Below are 24,357 nucleotides of genomic sequence, written 5' to 3'. Positions count from 1 at the left end.
TAGGGACAAATTTCAAATATCCATATTATAAACGTAGACAACTGCTAGAATAAACGGTTTTGTGTTACCATGTACTTTCTGACTAATATGAAGTCTGGAATTCAAATGCCTGTTATTTATTTATTTTTTTTTCAATAATTTTTATTTTTACATTAATAAATGTCACAAATAAAAAACATCTTACAACATGACCGTGTGCATATATATATCTATATATATATATATATATATATATATATATATATATATATATATATATATACATACACATACATACACACACATATATATATATATATATATATATATATATATATATATATATATATATATATATATATACATACATAAATACACATACACACATATACATATGTTATACATTGATGTCAAATACCACAGGTTATAGGTCATACAACATATCTATTTACACCATGTATATAGATGCTTTCATTGTTAATTCCACAGTTATATAGACAGTATATACATTCGTAATATCCAAGTTATTATTTAATATCTGAACTTGTATGTGTTCTTTGGTTCCATTAGTGGCCTTGAAACTGCCCGCCCCTCTTGTAAATTTGTGTTTGGATACTCCTTCTGGGCCCATCTCATTTGCTCACTCAACTGAGTGCAGTGAGATCATATTCTAATTTCAGGCACTCCTACTGTGTACAAAGAGATCATCTGGGAAACAGAAAAAAAAAATTTAAGCTTGTTTCCTGCCTTTCCTGTTAAGTGGTATAGACTATTTGTAGGCCTTTTGGCTTCGGCTTGGGCTTCGGACCAGTTGTTTTGCACTGAGAGGGTTTGTCGTCTGCACTGTAGTGGCAGAACAGGTAGCTTGCATCCTTCTAGGTTGGGAACTACTGATTGAGGGCTCAGTGTCTGTTATTCTAAAAGTGTATTAATTCTGAGCACTTGGGCTTTCAGGACAGTTATTTTACATTAAGAGGGTTCGTGGTCTGCACTCTTGTGGGAGGAGAGGCTAGACTCTGCCCTTCTGAGCTGGGAATTTCTGGTTAAAGGCTTATAGTGCATGCATATCTGAACTGCTTCTTACTGAAGTTGGTGCGCCTTGTTTGCTGTGGCATAGACTGGATTCGGGCCTGCTGGATCTAGCTTTGTTTGTGTAACTTGAGCACTAATCCAGGCATTCTCTAAAGTATTCAATTGTATTTATTACTGCTTGGTAGTAACTTGATTAAAGTGTAGTTATCATTCTAAGTCTTTTGGATTAAGCACTTGGGCTTCAGACCAGTTGTTTTACATTAGGAAGGTTTGTGGCATGCACTGTGGTGGCAGGACAGGTAGCTTTCATCCTTCTAAGTTGGGAACTGCTGATTGAGAGCCCAGTGTCTGTTATTCTTAAAGTGTATTAGTTCTGGTTTAAGCACTTGGGCTTCAGGCCAGTTATTTTACATTAAGAAGGTTCATGGTCTGCACTCTTGTGGGAGAAGAGGCTGGACTCTGCCCTTCTGAGCTGGGAATTTCTGGTTAAAGGTTTATAGTGCCTGAATATTTGAACTGTATCTTACTGAAATTGGTACACCTTGTTTGCTGTAGCATAGACTAGATCCAGGCCTGCTGAATCTAGCTTTGTTTATATGCTTGTTGTTTGTTTACTTGTTATTTCCCTGGAACGCTAATTTCACCTAATACGCTTCTCAGCTCTTCTGTGGATCACTAGTGATATCTGCATTGCTTACTGTACTTATTTCCTTGTTTCACTTGAAAGAAAGTTACTGTTTGTCGTTTTTGCATTTAAGTTACCTGTAACACATTGCACTTAAGTTACCTGGCACTTGCTCACTAAAGCAATTATATGAGTCAGCACTAAAAATTAAAAGCACTACACCCTCACTCCCCACTGGCCCTTGTTTTCAATTATTAAGGAATTCCCGATATTATTCTAGCATGTCCAAAGGTCAGTTGTCAATCTCCTCTCTTGTCCAGCTGGTGAATCTGGGAATCTTGAGGCAATGTTACAACTGCCTCATGTACACAGACAACCCTCTCCTCCTCCCAACAAATTCCAACATGTGAGAGATGCAACCATATAGCCAAACTGGAGGCTAAGCTCTCTCAACTCAGTACTGGCATAACCAGTCAGGAGGAGAAGGAAACCACACTCACTACAATTCCAGTCTCACATAGACCTACCACGACAGCAAACCAAACACATAATCACACAAAAACATACTCAGAGGCTCTAAATAAAGATCTGCCTAAGCAGCAGAGACCTCCAAAGCAGACACCCAAGCAACCGCTACCCCAAAACAAAACATGTGCAACACATATCTCACAAAGCCAGTGTGCCGAACAGTCACAGCCCTTAAGACTAAACAACACACCTGATACACTTGTAATAGGTGACTCTATCATCAGGCACAGGCTGAACAAGGAGAGGGTCATGGTGAGCAGCCTGTCGGGTGCTAGGATCTGCCACATAACACAAGCACTCAGGTCACTCCAAGGCAAGTACAAATATGACTCAGTCATTGTCCATGCTGGTGTGAATCACCTGAGATGTACCTCCCTGGACTACATGAAAAGACACATAAAGGAGATCTCTGAGCATGTATCCCAGGCTGGTATGACCCTGACCTTGAGTAGCATCTTACCCTCACCAAGAATGATGCCACAATATGAAGACACGATGATCAGTTTCAACAATTGGCTTAAGTACTGGTGTCATTCAAAGGGGATCCAATGCCTGTCAGCTTGGGATGATATGCTTGACAAGCCACAATGCTTCGATAGGGACGGCTTGCACCTGTCACCCCTGGTTTTTCGGATATTGGCAAAGGCTCTTGCTACCCCCATAGTGCCTTTTTTAGGCAAGGCTCAAAAGACAAACCCACCTCCATAGGTATCACAAGGGATAAGAAACTAAGAGTAATGCTACTCAATGCCAGAAGTCTAAACCTCAAGATGCATGCACTCAAAACTCTCCTTAGCATGGAGAACATCGATATCTGTGCAGTAACAGAAACCTGGTTCAGGGATCCCGAGAGCACCCCAGCACTACCAGGTTATACCTCATACCATGCTTTTGGCCCCAAAACTTGGACCAACCACAAAAGGAGGGGGAGTATCGATATTCATCAAAGATACCCACAACTCCAGGTTGGTGGCAAAGCACGAAGCATCAGAGACTATCCATGTGCAACTAACAGTGGGTAAAACTGCCTTCCAGTTTATAGCCTGCTACAGACCACCCTCCCAAACCCATAAACCCCACTCGGCCTTTCTGAGAACACTGGAAAATATGAGGTCTCTCCAAACACCATTATATTGGGTGACTTCAACTACCCAAACATAGTCTGGGAGCATTACTCTAGCTCAAACACCCTAGCCCAAAGGTTCCTAGAATTTATAAACTCAAATGCTATGGAACAACTTGTTACTACTCCCACAAGAGGGGAAAACATACTGGACCTGATCATCACCAACATGGGGACTCTATGCTCCAGACCAGAAGTGTATCCCTCACTGGTAAGATCAGACCATAAACTAATCTCACTGGATATTAACATCCAGACCCCACCCCCTGCCCAGAAAACCACAGTGAAAAACTTCTCTAAAGCAAATTTCACACTCCTCAAATCTGAGGTGGAATCCTTCAAAGCCCCCTGGGCCTGTGGAAAATATGGCCCAGACTGCAGAATCCTTTATAAATGCATTCTATAAACACCTTCAGGAATGCATGGATCATGCAATCCCAAATCAAACCAAGACCCAATCCTCCAAAGGCAGACATCCTGTGTGGTGGACCCCAGCCATAAACAAACTATACAATAGAAGGAGGAAGCTACTAAATGATAGAGCAAAATCCCAAAAAGGGAAGGCATCACTGATCAGTATTAGCAAAAAACTACGGGCACTCATAAAATTGTCTAAGGCCAGCTTCGAGAGAAAAATTGCACAGGACACTAAGGATAATCACAAGGCTTTCTTTAGTTATGTTAGGAACCTGGGTGGTAATTCCCAGATATGCTCAGAATTAGTCCAAAATGACAAAAATACACTGAACCCACAGACATTGCCAACATCCTAGCTGACAGGTTCAGCAACCCTCCCCAACAAAAGGGCAAATATCTATCCCAGCAGAGTGCTGCCCCCCTGTCATCTCAGATGCTCTGGTAAGTGCCGCCCTCTCCAAAGCAAAAATCACAGCATCAATGGGACCAGACGGTGTCCCGGCTGCGTCCTACATGAACTCCAAGAAGAGCTAAACCCAAACATAAAACTACTGTTCAATCTCAGCCTTACTACAGGATGTGCCCAAAGGGTGGCGTACAGCAACAGTGGTCCCTCTCCATAAAGGTGGTGCCTCAACGGATCCTGGAAACTATCGCCCCATAAGCCTGACAAGCTTGGTCTGCAAAGCTATGGAAAGGATCATCATGGACCTCATAAATAAAGATATTGGGGACCTACAGACACTGGATCCTACCCAGTTTGGCTTTGTTAAGGGCAAATCCTGCCTCTTAAACCTGGTTGATTTCTTTGAAATAGTCACAAAGGCCATTGACGAGGGGAAGGTGGTCCACACAGCCTACCTGGACCTCACAAAAGCCTACGATACAATACCCCACTCGGACATTATAGATAAGCTCACCAGCTTAAATATAAATCCCTATGTCACTAGATGGATTGCAAACTGGCTCAAGGGCAGAACCCACATGGTTAGAATTGCTGGAGCCATGTCAGACTCCAAACCAGTTACAAGTGGTGTCCCACAAGGCTCAGTTCTGGGACCTCTCTTGTTCGGTATATATTTCTCGGAGGTACAGGCCAACACGGAAGGACTGTGGCTGTGACTGCAAACTGAGTGCCATAATCGACTCTCCAGCCAACACAAGCATCCTCCTAAAGGGCCTCATAGAAACAGACAACTGGTGCCAGAGCCATGGCCTCAAGCTAAATGCCAAAAAGTGTATAGTTATCCCCTTTGGCAAAACAAAGTGCCCACAAATTACCACATAGGTGGTAATCCATTAAGTACAGAAGAAGTAATTAGGGACCTGGGGACCCAAGATGATAGAAATCTTTCATTTGACAACCACGTGGCCAAAGTGGTTAGAAAAACATTTTATATAGCCCACCTAATCATGAAGGGATTCACATCTAGATCAGGGGAGGTCATCGTGCCTCTTTACTCATCCCTCATCAGGCCCATAATTGAGTACAATGCCCTTTTTGGGATGTACCTTACCAGACACCTGCAGCAACTGGAAAGACCCCAAAAGTACCTCACCAAGAGGATCAAAGGGCTCAAACAGATGCCATATGCTGTCCGGTTAAAGAAACTCCAGCTCTACTCAGTGGCATACCGCCTGTTCAGAGGCGATCTGTGCCTGACATATAAAGCCATGTCCAACTCAGAATTAATGGACATGCTGCACCTCAGAAAATCCAAATCCCATCGAGCTACATGCTCAAGAGACTTGAACCTCAGCACTGAAATAAATAGGACATGCTGGAGGGACAGATTCATAACCCAGAGGCTCCCTTCACTCTGGAATAAAATCCCAGTCCAGGTTAGGCAGAGTCCCTCATTGACTCTCTTCAAGAGGAATCTTGATGAGTGGATGGGAGATCGTAGGTTTACCCCGGGTATCACTTCTGTGTCACTGTTAGACAGAGGCACAGTATACTAACCTCGAAAAACGGCATAGCAAAATAAATTTAAAATGGGTGGCGAAAGCCAAACACATTCTGGCTAGGCTCATAAATGCCCTAGGGCAGATAGCCTAGTATGAACCTATGAGAAAATATACTAGATCTCATCATCACGAACATGGGGACAAAATGCTCCACACCGGAAGTATATCCCTCATTGGTGAGATCAGATCATAAACTAATCTCACTAGAAATTCACATCCCGCTCCCACCCCAAACAAAAAAGACCACAGTGAAGAACTTCACTAAAGCAAACTTCACACTACTCAAGACAGGTGTGGTATCCTTCAAGGCCCCCGAGCCAATGGAAACCACAACCCAAGCTCTTGAAGCCCTTACAAATGCCTTCTATGAACACCTTCAGGACTGCATGGATCAGGCAATCCCAAATAAAACCAAGACTCTTTCCACCAAGGGCAAACGTCCAGTCTGGTGGACCCCAGCCATAAACAAACTTTACAATAAGAGGAGAAAGCCATTACATGATAGAGCAAAATCCCAAAAAGGGAAGGCATCTTTGATCAGCACTAGCAAGAAACTACGATCCCTCATAAAATCATCCAAGGCCAACTTTGAGAGAAAAATTGCCATAGATTCAAAAGACAATCATAAGGCCTTCTTCAGCTATGTCAGAAACCTGGGTGGAAACTCCCAGATATGCTCAGAATTAGTCCAAAATGATACAAAAATCACTGAACCCACAGACATTGCCATCATACTGGCAGACAGGTTCAGCGCAAACTTCACCCCCCCTCTCCCCCACAAAAGGAGAGATAACTATCCCAACTGAGTGTAGCTTCCCAGACATCTCAAATGCGCAGGTGAAAGCTGCTCTCTAAACTAAAAACACAGCATCAATGGGACCAGATGGGGTCCGCTACATGAACTCAATGAAGAACTAAACCCGCACATAAGGCAGCTGTTTAATCTTAGCCTCACCACAGGATATGTGCCCAAGGAGTGGCGCACGCAACTGTGGTCCCACTCGTGCCTCTACAGACCCTGGTAATAAGCTTAACAAGCCTGGTCTGCAAAGCTATGGAGAGGATCATAATGGAACTCATAAACAAGGACATAGGGACTTGCAGACCTTGGACCCAACCCAGTTTGGCTTTGTCAAGGGCAGATCTTTTTGAACTTGGTCGACTTCTTCAAAACAGTCACCAAGGCCATTGATGAGGGAAAGGCAGTCCATACAGCCTACCTTGACCTTGCAAAAGCGACACAATACCCCACTCGGGTATTATAGAGAAACTTACCAGCTTAAATGTAAACCCATATGTCACAAGATGGGTTGCAAACTGGCTAAAGGACAGAACCCACAGGGTTAGAGTTGCTGGAGCCATGTCAGAATCCAAGCCGGTTACAAGTGGAGTCCCACAGGGCTCAGTCCTGCCCCCTATTGTTCGCATCTACTTCTCAGAAGTACAGGCAACATAGGAGGACTATGCTGACAAAGTTTGCAGATGACTGCAAACTGCCATAGTAGATAGTACATCGGACACAGACATCCTTTAGAGGGGAAACTGATAGCTGGTGCCAGAGCCTTGGCCTGAAGTTAAACGCAAAAAGTGTATAGTCATACCCTCGGAAAAACAAGGTAACCCCAAGCTACCATATAGGTGGCAGCCCACTAAGCACAGAAGAGGTTATCAGGGACCTGGGGACCCAGGTTGACAGTGGCCTCTCGTTTGACACTCACATTGCTAAAGTGGTTCGAAAGACCTTCTACATTGCTCACCTGATCATGAAGGGATTCACATCCAGATCAAGTGAGGTCATTGTTCCCCTGTACTCTTCACTTATCAGACCAATGATCGAGTACAATGCCCCATTCGGGATGTATCTCACCCGACACCTGCAGCAATTGGAGAGACCCCAAAAGTTCCTCACCAAAAGGATAAAGGGACCAAAACCTGTCATATGCTGCCAGACTGAAGAAACTCCAACTCTATTCAGTTGCATACCGTCTGCTCAGAGGTGACCTGTGCCTGACATACAAGGCCATGACCAACCCGGAATTAATGGACATGCTCCACCTCAAAAAATCCAAATCCACCAAAACCACTAGAGCAAGAGACTTAAACCTTAGCACGGATATAAATAGGATGTGCTGGAGGGATAGATTTATCACCCAGAGACTCCCCATGCTGTGGAATAAAATCCCGGTCCATGTGAAGCAGAGCACCTCGCTGGCTCTGTTCAAGAGAAATCTTGACCTGTGGATGGGAGATCATAGGTTTACCCCGGGAATCATCTCTGTGTCACTACTGGACAGAGGCACAACAAACTAATGGGCACAGTATTTCTAACATAAGGGGCAGCGTAAGCCACATAACTTTGGGCTAGGCTTATAAATGCCCTAGGGCAGTTAGCCTAGTATAAACCTATGAACCTATGAACCTATTATAGTATATTTCTAAGTTGCTGTGTGATGAATTATGCTAATATGATGTTAAAGGTTTGTTCCCAAATTTCTCTGGATTTCATGTTTTTGTTTCTTTTATCTATTACTATTTTATGAGCTAAAAGGTGCTGTATAGCTACTTGTTTAAAACCCTCCCAAGAGATATTTATTGTATCTAGCCATTTAAAAGCTATATACAGTTTCATTAGTAGGAAAATTGTTAAAAGTGTATTTGCTTGTTTTCTTGGGATGTTGGGTGGGAGAATGTGTAACAGAGTGAATTCCCAAGTTAATGTTGATGTTTGATAACCCGTTTTTTGTAATTGTACCTTTAGAGAGTTCCAGAGTTTATAGACACATTTACAGCTCCAAAATACATGGATTAAGTCAGCTATCTGGTCCTTACAGTGTGGGCAGAAAGGTGATTTTGATGTGTTAAATTTGTGTAGGATTGCAGGTGTAAAATAAGCATAATTATTGATCATGAGCTGAGCGTATGCTAACTTTTTGAGGGGTAGAATCTTCAGTGTTAGATTGATTGCCTGGCTTATTTGCTGATCATCTATGGATGGTTTAATTTTTCTCCAGTAGTTAGAGAAGAGGAGGTCCTTCTGGTATTTGATTTCATTTATCATTTTATATGAATTGGTAATAGTTTTCTTTGTTGTGATAATAGTTTTCCAAAGCCTGCTACAAGTTTCTATGTCACTATTGGTCATAGTAATATTTTGGAGATAACTGGAACACAGTTCTTTGATTTGTCTTAGGATTATTATGTGTGATTTAGGGAGGTTTAAGTTGGTCCTCATTTCTTGTATTGAACAGTTAAGGTAGGGATAGATATCTTGGATTGTTTTATCTTTTAGTCTGGGAAAAGGGACTAAGTCCAGCATCTTATTGTTGAAGGGGTTGCAGTATTGTCATGGCATGTCTAAGGTTCAAGAATTGAAAGAGTTTTTGTGCTAGGTTGATAGAATGTTTTAAGGGCTCTATAATGTTATAAGTTTGTATTTCTTTCTGCTTCAGGAATGGAAGTGCTTTGGGATTGAAACCTAGAGCTTTAATATATCTATAATATATTGTCACCCAGAGAGGAGACCAATTTTCCATTGACGGGTTATGTTCAGCTATTCTCAATATTCTGTTAGTGTTAATGATCGAGTAGTACATTTTAAAATCTGGTAGATTTAGTCCTCCTTTGCTTTTGGGGAGTGTTCATTTTGGATAGGAGATTCTGTTTTTTTTTTGGGTTCCCATATAAATTTTGCTAGGAAGGTATATATACATTAATCTAGGTAAAATGTTCATTTTGATTATTGATACTTTGGCCAAGAATGGTAGTTTTAGGTTGTTCCATCTTTTGCAGTCTTGCATTATATTTTGCCATTTAAGGTTTACATTGTGTTGGTAGAAGTCTTTGTTACTCTGGAAAAAGGTGATTCCCAGGTATTTAGTTTCTTCTTTAATTTTTATTGTGTTTAACAATGGTATTATTGAGATGAGCTTGGGTGTTTTTAGGGGGAAAATATTAGTTTTATTAAGGTTTAGTTTGTAGTTAGACATAGTCGAGAAATGTTCAATTGCAGCTATTATTTTGTTTATATCTGAATTTGGTGTAGTGCAGTATATGTTCAGATCATCTGCAAATGCAGTGAGGTATATTTTGAAGTTGTGTATTGATGGAGGATTGTGATATGTACTTTGTTTAATGTATAGAAAGAGTGGTTCTAGGTATGGATTAAACAGGAAGGGTGATAGTGGGCATCCTTGTCTTGTTCCATTTTTTATTGGGATCCTAGTTGACCAAGTTTTATTTATATACAGAGATGTGTATGGGTTGCTATAGAAAGTTTGGATGATTTGAATGAAGTTATTGGGTATATTAAAGTAGGGTAGTGTTTGGAGTAAGAATTCTAGATTAACCCTATCAAATGCCTTGTGGGCATCCACTACCATTGTGTAGATGTTGATATTGTATCGGTTAGCGTAGGATATTAGTGCATCTAATGTTAATGTATTGTCACTAGTCTGTCTATGTGGTGTAAAACCAGATTGTTCTGGGGAGAGGATTTTTTCTATCAGATTTTTCATTCTGTTTGCAAGTATAGAGGTAAATATTTTAGTATCTATATTTAAGAGGGAGATGGGTCTGTAGCTGTCGGGGTTTTTAGGGTCTGTGTGTTCTTTCAATATAAATATAGTTTTAGAGGCATTAAAGTGGATATCATTTATTTTATAGTTTATTATGTAATTCAGTGTATAGTATAATAGTTTGGCTATCAAGGGGGAAAATGCTTTGTAAAATTCTGATGTGAGTCCATCTGGACCCGGAGCCTTATGCACTTTTAAGTGTTTGATTGTTGTAATAATTTCACTGATGGATATCGGCTCAGTTAGTTTTTTTTGTTGGTCTAAATTGAGTTTAGGGAATTTCAGTTTTTGAAGAAAAAGAGTTCTATCTTCCTTTGAGGTTTGTAGTATTTGTGCTCCATATATTTGAGAGTATATTTGTTCAAATGTTTTAATAATGTCTTCATTTTTTGTGTAGTTTTTGTCTCTGTAGTTTATTTCTAATATATTGGAGGCATTTTTGTGTTGGCAGATAATTCTGGCAAGAGCTCTAGATGGTATTTGAGCTTCTTCTGCGTAAGTGGCTAACATTCTGGCTTCATAGAAAGATAGGTTCCTGGTTTCTAACATATATAGATCCCTTTGCAGTTTTAAAAGTTCTGCTTCTGTTTGGTTCTTAGGGTTATTTATTAGTTCTTTTTCAAGATGCTCTATTTTCCCTTTCAGTATATGCTCCTCTTTCAGTTGTATTTTTTTATACTATGCTGCTTTTTTGATAAACAATCCTCTGATTTGTGCTTTGGTTGCAGCCCATTCTATGTCAGTTGGTACTTGGGAGTTAGTGATATTTGTAAGAGCTATTTTTAGTATTGCTTCTGTTTCTTTCATTACATCCATTTTGGAAAGTAAATTAGGGTTTAATGATCAATTATGACCACTATTCTCTAAATATATCTTTTTGTCCCAGTTAATGTTCAGTGTGATTTTGGAGTGATCTGAAAAGAACCTGATATGTATAGTTATTGTTGGGTCCATGTTAATGAATATATCAGAGATTAAGAAGAAGTCTATCCTTGACCACATTTTGCGGCATTGCAAATAGAATGTGAGTTTCCCTGTTTTATCTGCACTGTTCCCATGTTTAAAAGGGTCATATAGTTTGAAATCTTGTTTGAGTTCATTAAGGGCTAATGTGGCTTGTTTATTATGTGATTTGGTCAGATTAGATTTATCCTTTTCTGGGTTTTGATATGTATTCCAGTCACCTCCAATCACTAGGTAGTGATCTTTAAATTGGTTTAAGGTTGGGTATAATACCATAAAAAAGTGTTGTTGGTTATTACAGGGTGCGTAAACATTAAGTACCATTATAGGTTTTGGTATTGTAGGACTATTAAATGTTATATAGCACCATCTTCCCTCCTTGTCAGCTTTGGTTTTAAGTATTTTTTCCTTAAATTGTTTTTTAATTATTATGGCAGCCACAGCACTGTTTGTTTTCCCCTCTGAAGCTATGATTTGACTTATCCATTTCTTTCTGCTGATTTCTGCACATTGCTCTTCAGTCAAGTGTGTTTCATGTATTAGTATGAGGTTGGCTGTGGTTTTTAATGTAAGGTGTAAGAACAGTTTTCTTTTCTTCTTGTTTTGGAGCCCTTTAACATTCCATGATTCTATTTCCCACATTTATTTATTAGATGTATTCCTTAGATATGCCATGTATATTAGTTTTGTTTTGTTAGTTTTGTATTTGTTACTGTGTGATGGTTTAGGAAAGCATCTATTTATCCCTGTCCCTACACTGTGCCTAACCACTATATCCCTGGACCAGGAATAATCGGGGGGAAGGATGAAGGTTCATTATATGGTTTACCTTAACGTCTAATCTTGAAATGTGTTTTCTTTTTAGATATAGATTTACTCCATAGTATCCCCGCTGTGTTACTATAAACAATGTGGACAAAGCTGAACAAACTAGTTCCCTCAACAAACACTGCTACTTAATATCCCAAGCCTCTTCCAACATATTAGTTATACAGTGATGGTATTGCATTTAAGGTACAGCATGTATTGTTTTTGTCTTGTGACTAATTCTTTCTAATAGTGTTTTTAAAACAGCATATTAATACACATTCCTCAGTAAATTATAGCAATATGTGTACCATAGTAATATTGTTAAACAATCAATCTTGTCATTTTTACATTTTTCTCTCATTTGACTTCTTTTTCCTCCCTTTACTTATTCAGGTTTCGCCTTCTTTGGTGCCTATAGTGATGTTTTTCCACATCAATCTGTGTGGGTTATAAAATATATACTTGGCACCTATTTAACAGAAGTAGGAAGTATAGAGAGACAAAAAAAAAAAAGAAAGAAAAACAGCTTAGCCAAACAGTCCTTCTGCTATAGTTGACATAGTAAGGCTATATTTACATTATCCTAGGATTGTTAGGTTATTTTACTAATTTCCTGAGATTACTTCTCTCCAGGATCTTTTAACACATTTCTAGTATTTACATAAAACATTTAACAATTTTTTTCCTTTTTTTTCCCAATATTAATCTATGAGCTAGCATAATTCTGACAGTTTATTTATTGCCTATTATTTAAGGCTGGAGTTTCATTCACCTACACAGTACTGGGCATACTGTTTTAGTGAATGGTTCAGTTCAACAGTACCTCATTTCTTCAAGGTTTTGCTTGCAGGTTGGTTGACATCTATGGTGCAGCTTTCTTCTTTTAGCTGGTGCAGATCAATTTTCATTTTTCAGGCAGTAAAAGCCTTTGGAGCTTGCTGAAATCCATTTTGTCTGACTGTTCTTAATGAAGCCATCAAAAGCCTAGGGAGACTGAATTTGCAAGCCAATATCTGAGATGGGAACTTCCTTCCTATATTCATGCATCGGAAACAGCAGTTCATTTTTGGTTCCCACCCAGGCTGTACTTCCCTTTCCTGTATTCCTCATGGCTCACATCAATGACCCAAGGGCCTAGACAGCAAGGGGAAGATTTCAGAGTTGGATCCCAGCTAGAGTGCTCGTGAATGGGGTTGTTTTTATATCCAAGGGACCTTTATATTTTTTTGTGGATTTATTTCGCTTCTGAAGGTGGAATTTCCTTGAAAACAGCCAGGAATGTCTCTTTTGCCTCTTTGGGGTTAGCAACCATGTATTTAACCTCTTTGATGTTAAAGATTAACTGATTTGGATATTTCATCTGGAATTTGATTTTTTTTTCTATTAGGAACCTGCAGTATGGAGATAGTAGTTGTCTTGCTTGTCTTATTTGTATTGGGAGGTCTTGAGCAAAGGAGATTTTATTATTATTCCAGGTGAGTGTGCCTTTTTTCTTTGCTGCCAGTATGATTTTATTTACATCTTGGTAGTTTAATATTTTAATATAGACAGGTCTTGGTTTCAGTGATGTTTGCATTTCTCTCAGGGCTCTGTGGGCTCTCTATTGTTATTTGCTGCATTTCTTCATATTCCTCTTGGAGGGAATTTATTATTTGCTTGATTGTTGGTATTAGATTGTTATGAAGTACAGTTTCAGGTATTCCTCTGATGATGATATTATTCCTTCGAGATCTTGCTTCCAGGTCTGTTAATTTTGCTTGTAAGTTTTGTATTTCTTTGTCATGGGCATCAGTTTTTTGCGAAATAGAGTCTATTTTTATTTCATTTTCTATTATTTTGTACTCAAATTTTTCCATTCTGGATATTATTTGGCTGAATGAGTCACCAAAGGTTTGAAATTGTAATGATAAGTCCTTTAATGCTTGCTGGATAGGTAATAAGGCAGATTTTATGTCTTCCAGATTAGCTGGCTGGTCCGTCTTGGATTTATTTGTATTTTTAGAGTTGTCAGTTTGTTTAGTTGTCTTTTGTCTTTTTGAAGTTGTGTCTTTCTCAGGTGAGGCTAGTACTGAGAATTTGGTCTTAGTTGTTGTTGTTTCCATATTATTTTCCTCTTTTGACATCTTGCTGTATAGTGTTTTACCAATCTTGCAGTCAGATGCAGGGCCTTAGTAGCACATTGCTTAAGCTGTTATTCAGAAATCTTAGTTCATCCTGCTGTTTCTGAGCTGAATCTGTCACTTTTTCTTCCTCTTTTGTCTATCCTTGACCACATTTTGTGGCATTGCGAATAGAATGTGAATTTCCCTGTTTTATCTGCACTGTTCCCATGTTTAAAAGGGTCATATAGTTTGAAATCTTGCTTGAGTTCATTAAGGGCTAATGTGGCTTGTTTATTATGTGATTTGGTCAGATTAGATTTATCCTTTTCTGGGTTTTGATATGTATTCCAGTCACCTCCAATCACTAGGTAGTGATCTTTAAATTGGTTTAAGGTTGGGCATAATGTCATAAAAAAGTGTTGTTGGTTATTACAGGGTGCGTAAACATTAAGTACCATTATAGGTTTTGGTATTGTAGGACTATTAAATGTTACATAGCACCATCTTCCCTCCTTGTCAGCTTTGCTTTTAAGTATTTTTTCCTTAAATTGGCTTTTAATTATTATGGCAGCCCCAGCACTGTTTATTTTCCCCTCTGAAGCTATGATTTGACTTATCCATTTCTTTCTGCTAATTTCTGCCCATTGATCTGCAGTCAAGTGTGTTTCTTGTATTAGTATGAGGTTGGCTGTGGTTTTTAATGTAAGGTGTAAGAATAGTTTTCTTTTCTTCTTGTTTTGGAGCCCTTTAACATTCCATGATTCTATTTCCCACATTTATTTATTAGGTGTATTCCTTAGATATGCCATGTATATTAGTTTTGTTTTGTTAGTTTTGTATGTGTTACTGTGTGATGGTTTAGGAAAGCATCTATTTATCCCGTCCTACACTGTGCCTAACCACTATATCCCTGGACCAGGAATAATCAGGGGAGGATGAAGGTTCATTATATGGTTTACCTTACGCCTAATCTTGGAATGTGTTTTCTTTTTAGATATAGATTTACTCCATAGTATCCCCCTGTGTTACTATAAACAATGTGGACAAAGCTGAACAAACTAGTTCCCTCAACAAACACTGCTACTTAATATCCCTAGCCTCTTCCAACATATTATTTATACAGTGATGGTGTTGCATTTAAGGTACAGCATGTATTGTTTTTGTCTTGTGACTAATTCTTTATAATAGTATTTTTAAAACAGCATATTAATATACATTCCTCAGTAAATTATAGCAATATGTGTACCATAGTAATATTGTTAAACAATCAATCTTGTCATTTTTACATTTTTCTCTCATTTGACTTCTTTTTCCTCCCCTTTACTTATTCAGGTTTCGGCCTTCTTTGGTGCCTATAGTGATGTTTTTCCACATCAATCTGTGTGGGTTATAAAATATATACTTGGCACCTATTTAACAGAAGTAGGAAGTATAGAGAGACAAAAAAAAAGAAAAACAGCTTAGCCAAACAGTCCTTCTGCTATAGTTGACATATTAAGGCTATATTTACATTATCTCAGGATTGTTAGGTTATTTTACTAATTTCCTGAGATTACTTCTCTCCAGGATCTTTTAACACATTTCTAGTATTTACATAAAACATTTAACAATTGTTTCCTTTTTTTTCTCAATATTAATCTATGAGCTAGCATAATTCTGACAGTTTATTTCTTGCCTATTATTTAAGGCTGGAGTTTCATTCACCTACACAGTACTGGGCGTACTGTTTTAGTGAAAGGTTCAGTTCAACAGTACCTTATTTCTTCAAGGTTTTGCTTGCAGGTTGGTTGACATATATGGTGCAGCTTTCTTCTTTTAGCTGGTGCAGATCAATTTTCATTTTTCAGGCAGTAAAAGCCTTTGGAGATTGCTGAAATCCATTTTGTCTGACTGTTCTTAATGAAGCCATCAAAAGCCTAGGGGGACTGAATTTGCAAGCTAATATCTGAGATGGGAACTTCCTTCCTATATTCGTGCATCGGAAACAGCAGTTCATTTTTGGTTCCCACCCAGGCTGTACTTCCCTTTCCTGTGTTCCTCATGGCTCACATCAATGACCCAAGGGCTTAGACAGCAAGGGGAAGATTTCAGAGTTGGATCCCAGCTAGACTGTTCGTGAATGGGGTTGCTTTTTCATCCAAGGGACCTTTATATTTTTTATGGATTTATTTCCCTTCTGAAGGTGGAATTTGCTTGAAAACAGCCAGGAATGTCTATTTTGCCTCTTTGGGGTTAGCAACCATGTATTTAACCTCTTTGATGTAAAAGATTTACTGATTTGGATATTTCATCTGGAATTTGATTTTTTTTTTCTATTAGGAACATGCAGTATGGAGATAGTAGTTGTCTTGCTTATCCTATTTGTATTGGGATGTCTTGAGCAAAGGAGATTTTATTATTATTCCAGGTGAGTGTGCCTTTTTTCTTTGCTGCCAGTATAATTTTATTTACATCTTGGTAGTTTAATATTTTAATATAGACAGGTCTTGGTTTCAGTGATGTTTGCATTTCCCTCAGGGCTCTGTGGGCTCTCTCTATTGTTATTTGCTGCATTTCTTCAGATTCCTCTAGGAGGTAATTTATTATTTGCTTGATTGTTGGTATTCGATTGTTATGAAGTACAGTTTCAGGTATTCCTCTGATGATGATATTGTTCCTTCGAGATCTTGCTTCCAGGTCTGTTAATTTTGTTTGTAAGTTTTGTATTTCTTTGTCATGGGCATCAGTTTTTTGAGAAATAGAGTCTATTTTTATTTCATTTTCTATTATTTTGGACTCAGATTTTTCCATTCTGGATATTATTTGGCTGAATGAGTCACCAAAGGTTTGAAATTGTAATGATAAGTCCTTTAATGCTTGCTGGATAGGTAATAAGGCAAATTTTATGTCTTCCAGATTAGCTGGCTGGTCCGTCTTGGATTTATTTGTATTTTTAGAGTTGTCAGTTTGTTTAGTTGTCTTTTGTCTTTTTGAAGTTGTGTCTTCCTCAGGTGAGGCTAGTACTGAGAATTTGGTCTTAGTTGTTGTTTCCATATTATTTTCCTCTTTTGACATCTTGCTGTATAGTGTTTTACCAATCTTGCAGTCAGATGCAGGGCCTTAGTAGCACATTGCTTAAGCTGTTATTCAGAAATCTTAGTTAATCCTGCTGTTTCGGAGCTGAATCTGTCACTTTTTCTTCCTCTTAATATTGCTGGATGATATTAGCAGTAAATATCTACAGTTATTTCTGTATTATTAATTCTGCGTTGCCTTCTGGGTTTGTTTTAATCCAGGGTATATCGAGACCTAGGTGATAGCAGTGCTCACAGAACAGTGGCCATTTTGAACTCCAAATGCCTGTTATTTTTAAACATTTAACCAGGAAACTAGTCTGACTTGGAACTAAAGACAATTTTCAGCAGAGCAGGGAGAAATTCCAGACACATCTTTGTAAGATGGGAGAACATGCAGACTCCACACAGAAGGCATCCCAGCCAAGAATCAAACCAGAAAACCTGTAGCTGTCAGGCAGTAATGCTACCAGTGCACCACTGACTTTGCAAGGAAAAATGTAGATACAGAAACCACAGATTGTATGAGGAACAGAACAAATATGAGGCAAAAATCTGCAAATTTTTTTAGAAATGGTGGTGGATAGGGAATTCAGGTCCTTGCCACCTGCATCCAAGGTACAGGATTCAAGCCTTTCAAGATTCAATTCAATTCAATTCAAGATGAAACCCACCACCATTTGTTCTCTCTAGCCACCAGTATATAGCAACTGGGGCATTTCACACACACACACACACACACACACACACACACACACACACACACACACACACACACACACACACACACACACACACACACACACACACACACTCCAGCAGTATAATCCATGTCATGAAGCCTTCACCTACCTGCTATAAAAAATGTGTCCAGCAGTATAATCCACATATGACCATTTCCACACCTACTTGTTTCACGAATGAAGCCCACAATCCAACCAGTGACCATTTCTACACCTACCTGAAGCCTTTGTCCAGCAGTATAATCCACATATGACTGTTTCACGAATGAAGCCTGCACAGCAGTGAAATCCCTGTGAGAGCTCAGTCCTCATTGGTTCTGCCTGCAGCTGAAGCAGTCTGGAGCTCCTCTGTTCTGTGCGGTCATCATTTCATGGGTATCTCACTGCACAGATTGCTGGGTATCTCTTTGTTTGTATCTGGATTGCTGATAAAGGCAATCTGAGTTCCGTGCATGTGCAGAGGAGTCGGGACTTGTGATTTTTTTTGTTTTTGTTTTCTTGTTTCACAGATTTTTCTTTTGTTTTTTCTAGGTAGGAGGGCTGTAGTCCAGCAGTCCTATAGCATGAGCCGCCCTTGCTAGCACCCCTTCTTGAAGTTACAATTATTCTCAATTGTTCATATTTCCACAATTCATTCTTTAGAAAACTATACATTCTGCCAATCAGCCAGATTAACATGTGTTTTTCATTCTCAACACAGAGTATATTTTAACAGCCTACCCCACATCCTGCTAGCTTCTTTAGTTTGCCATCTTGCCCCCCACCACCCACTCCAGTCTTGTATCAGTAATGATCATATACCCACACTGAAAACATTAATAATAAATAGTCCTTTTGATCTGCTTCTCTGCAAAACTTCCTGACTTTATTCTTGCCCATATGTTTGCATAATGTATCCCTGTCTATCATTCTGCCTGCATTCTTACCCATACCACACTCTCTCATCCTTCCTACTCTGTCCTAATTCTCCTGGCTTCATCCTAATGTTCCTCCTGTATATTCCTCTTTCAACAAGTGTGTACAGAAAATGCTAATACATAAAGGTGGAATGGGACATTCCCCAGTCTTCTAATTCTCTCAGCATTTATATCCTTTCTTTTCGGATTCTGCTTTTTTCTCAACAAATGCAAATCTATTACATCTTAACTGTTATTTTATTATAACTCAGGGCAATTAATGAAATAGTCCAGAACCCTCGGCAATTTTGCCATTCATATATGGAAATGTCACCTACATGTATGATGCTTTCCTAGTCCTAGTCCACATTTATAATATAGATTATATCTTCACATGTTACTGTGAGTTCCAAGGCTTTTAAGTCAGACCAAGCTTCATACTTAGCAAATCTTTCATAATGGCATATCATCCTCATCCTGCCTTTGTCCATCTGGAATCCAGACCAAATTCAGTCTAACTACTCTCTAAAATATACCCTACCCATGTCATGACCAAATCAAAAGTTAAGCATATGGTCATCAGAAAAGATGTGCGTATACCCCTATCTCCATAGAAATTCCTCCAGAAAGACTCAATACCCCTGTGCCAAGACATTTACAGCCATAAGGAATAGATTTGGTGATGGGTACTGCTAGCAGGCTTCCCTCCCCCCAGTTTGTTAGCAACAGAAAATTCATTACTGATTACCAATTTAATTTTTTGACTATTGCATAATGCTTTATTCAGCATTTAAACTTTTCCCTAATCACTACCTCTGATAACACCTTAAACAATAATCTACTGTTTACTCTGCAGACAGCTTTGCATATGTAAAAATATATATATTTTGACTTATCTTCACTAAAAGTTTTCTATAATCCTAATCTCCAGTAATACCTTAAACAAGAATTCACAGTTTACTCACATGAAAGCATTACATATGTCAAAAAAGAGATATTTAGACTTACCATCACTAAACTTTTTCTTAATCTCTATTTCCAGAATTTCCACTGTAGAGTTAAAAACTTTGTGTATGTCAAAAAAATAGTATCATCATTGTACTGTCTTTTGTAATATGCTTTTTCTTTCTATAAACTGATCCAGCTTCTACAAGGCATCCATCATGGTTCCTCTCTTCACAAAGACACTCTGATCTATGCCTGCTAATTTCAGAATCAGAGGTCCTCACCTGCATGCTGATATGCTTGCAAGCAATCTAGAGTCAACATTTATTAGAATAAATGGAATACAGTTGTTGAAATCTCTCTTACCCTGCCTTGTTCTGATGATAAGTTGAGTGCTAGCCTTAGTGAAGGAGCACATCAGTGCCCCCATCTTCATGACCTCATTATATACCTAACAGAAAAACTGCAGTATTTCCTTCCCATCTCTGTGTAAAACTCACTTTTAAGGCTATCCTCATCTCTGGCTTTTCCTTTCTTCAATTTCCTCAGTGCCTCTCAGATCTATTTCACAGTCACTGTCCTATTTCCCTACTCATATTTTGTTTACCTTTACTCCAAACTAGACTCTGCCCACAACTGCCTTCCCCTCCTCTACATGTATACATTTCTCTGTACAACTTTGCCACAATTGTTTTAAACAAAGCCTATCACTCAGTACCTTTTCTGAGGATTCCCTTAAAGAGGTGAACAAACTCTGCTTTCTCTTTACATCCGGCTTCTGTGACAAAGGTTTACCCAACCTGTCTGTATGTATCCACTAGAAATCCATTCACCTCACTCTCCTTTTCTTCACTTATATCTAGTCCTGTGATTCATTATTTAAGGGTAAATATCCAACCTTCTTCACTAAACTTTTCCCTCTGTTTAAGTTATCAGCATCTATCCATTGTAGATTCTGCAGTCACTGATCCCATTTCTCCAATACCAAACTCCACCTGTGCTCTGTTTGAGCAGTTATCTGCCCTTTAGTGTAGACTTAAGAGCATGCCGTTATTTAAACTCACCTTTACAGACGCTGACATAGTTACTTAAAATGACTTCATTTAATGTTTTCAAAACATCGCCTGCTTTTCTCATTTCTTGTCCATATCCATGGATTTCACATCTACCACTTTTCCTGTCTCATTGTCTCAGAACCTATCAATACAATCTTCACATAGGATTGAACATACAGACACCTGTCCTCAGTCTCCAAGTCTATAAACCCTAGCAACTTTGCACTCTAATGAGGATTCTATCTATTCTGCTTCCTTGTAAAATCTCAAACCTTGAGAATATAAACATAGCTTCTCCTCCATATAACCACCCAGGTTTTCTCCTACTTTAACAGAATCTTCCTCACCTTTCTAAGTGATTCTAACTGTCAAACGTATGACCTATCTTGTTATTTGTAATAATGCTCCTCCTATTTTCCACCTCTATTCCATATTTTTTCAAAAAAATCTTTTTCTTCAATTTATTTTTTCCATTTCTATTTCTTCCTCAACTATATCTCATACTTAATCTATAGTAACTAGTAAACTTTGTGCTTTAATTTTTTCTAAAACAACCAAATTCTTCCCTTTTTTTTTATTTTTTTTTTTCAAACAACTGCCTTAAATCTTCCTCTCCTCTGTATCTTTTCCTGTCTGAAATATTTGTTGTTTGTCTTTTTTTTTTTTATTATATATTTATTGTTGTTTTTGTTTTTTGTATTTTTTTTTTTTTTTACCCATGTGTAGTAGGCTTTTCTCCTCGGCTCGGGCCCATGAAAAAATGACCCCATCCAGTTGGACTGGCCCGGTTAACAGATGTAAAATAAATAAAATGCTGAACTCACCTGCCACAACCGTACTTATGTCCTACAGATAATCCATTCCCACTGGTTACAAAAGTCTGAAAATAAATGGGAATACCTATATTGCCCCATAAAAATATGACAATTTCCAGGAACATCTGCCCATGCACAAGCCTTGCAATCACCCACTTATTTAATTTACCTTTCCTAACAAATTTCACTGTTGGAATTTGGGTCTATCATCATAATTAACCCCCCCCCTTTTACAGAACCACACCCTGCCACTGTTCACTGCTTTCTATCAATTTTGAATATTATACCTTTATTTAATGTGACTTCTTGTAATACATCTTGCCCTGTTTCCCCTCTACATTTTGTTTAGTGTTCTTTGTCTTGTTACTGGGTAATGCACTTCTTCTACTTTCCATTGTAGAAAGACAGATGTTTGTTATTTGACCTTCCTCTCTTATTTCTTATACACTTTCCTCTACCTATGCTTAGTCATGACCAGACCTTTAGACTGAATGGTCTATACCTAGTACCTGGGCCCTTGTGTAGCACACAGGATATATAGCACTAAGATCTAAAATGCCCTCTCTGCCTCATTCAGATCTATTTCTCCCAATACTTTAGAGGTTCTATATTCATATATACATCTCATATTGATACTTAAAATATAGTAACCTCCTATCTCAGTCCACCTTTGGAGTCTACCTTTATTCCACTATTTCAGTCCATTTTCTGTTCATCATTCTCCCCATAATATATGTTTAAGCCACTGAACCCCATCTCTGCTATCTATGTCTTCATTCACCTGGGTCCCCCACAGTCATTCAGATATCCCATGTAAGTACACTCTAATAGACTAGCTTCTAGCCTTCATCATCCTCTAATCTTTACATACTTTCCATCTTTATTTCTGTCTTACAGACCTGCACTATTTTTTCTCATATCTCCATGCTTGCTGAATGTAGCTATTTACTGGAGAATCCTCTATGAGTTTCCCCCCTTGTAAGTTAAGGACAGTAAAATAGCCAGCCTTCTATATTCCATAATGCTGTGTCCTGCATTCCACTACTAGTTATTTATCCCAGATTCCCTATTGTATTACACTTTCTGTTCACTTTGGCTTTTCCCCAACACCAACAAGTGCATGATTCTGAACTTAATTTGGTTTGATTGCTTCTATCCCTTTTGCTACTTTTCATGTTCTCTCAGCTATGATGATGGTAATTTCCTGATCATCTCAGCTATGAAGTAGGCAAAGCAAAATAGTAACCCATATTTAATGTTCAACTTTAGTCTTATTTCCCTGTGTGTATATAAATCAAATAATACAAGCAACTTATTAAATAAAATTAGTATGTGCCCCTCCCCAGGATGAAAAGAAATGGTCTTAGCACTTCTCAGGTTTCAAACATCCAATTTCTATAGTTCTGTAATTCTGCTACAGTACCTTTGATTCTTTGCATATCCATTCATCCACAACCTCCTTTTCCCATTTTTGCTCTTGAGGTTGGGATGTCACTTCAATAGTGGCAATAATCTAGAGCCATTTCTCATAAATATAGGTAGTTGTATATTCACCAAAAATGTTAACAATACTTCCCTCATAAATAAAGGCCTCTGCAGATACCTGAAAACCCACAGAGGACTAATGTTTCTGAATGAAAGACGTTGTCCACCTTGCACTTAGATTCCATTCATGCATACTGTTTTTAGCCCCTTCTTAACATTTGTAGAAAAACAGTGTCGTCTCTATCTTCTTGTTGATAGACCTAAATTTAATGTTTTGATAAATTCACTCTCTGGTCATTTACTATTTCTATTGCATGTACCCCTCATTACTTTTCAAAATAAATATTTCATGAGAACAGGAATATAGATCTTCAACAATTATATACCTCCTTCCTCAAAGTTCAGCCAGACTCAAGGCATTTATTTTTTTCAGTGACTGAAGAAAATACCATATCCAGAAAGGGGCTGATATCCACCTGTTCAGTTTGACCCATGTGTGGCAACACTAACTATATCCCTGCCTTGTAACCCCAATACTGTACATGACCTTACTTTATTAAACCCCCCTTTCCTTAACAGTATTACTGTGCAGATACAGTGTCCCCACTGAAAAGTGTTTTGTTGGTAAGTTTGTTTGTTTGTTTGTTTCCTTGATAACAAAATTAGACTATTTGTTTTCTTTTTGGGGCTGATGTACTTTTGATGAGTTTGTTTCAATTAAGTGTATTTCCTATGAAGGAGTCTCAATATAACATGTAATAATGTTTCTGTACATCAGTGTTTGATAACATACTCATCTCTTCTTACTAAAGAAACTGAATCAGAGTTATGCAAAAAGCATAAAAGACCTGAATAATCATTCCAATGACATAGAGGGATAAAGCCACACAGCAACACAGGCAGCACAAGTTCAGTTATTAGCCAAGGTGTGTTTTGTAGCTGACATGAATGAGAAGGGATGTGGTGAGGCACGGCCTCCTCATCGCATCTCATTGGGAAGGGATGGGTATGCATGTCTGTGGTACTCCTTATTTTAGGTTCTCTGGTGGAGACCAGATGAAAATCAGAGCACCCTACAAAAGGTTTATAAGTTTCCTAAGTATATCACTCAAGCAGATGGGATGTTCTTCATGTGAGTCCATTACACTTCCATCAGTGATATTGCAGCACATATGAGTAGAGAAATATAGTTTCAGCTGTCCCACACAACCAGCCCTGGGAGTGGTAGTGCTTGTTATTATGCA

The sequence above is a fragment of the Protopterus annectens genome, chromosome 2.part2 (assembly GCF_019279795.1).
Source record: "Protopterus annectens isolate FY-2018-M chromosome 2.part2, PAN1.0, whole genome shotgun sequence".
NCBI lineage: Eukaryota > Metazoa > Chordata > Ceratodontiformes > Protopteridae > Protopterus > Protopterus annectens.
Note: the sequence above shows the minus strand (reverse complement) of the source record.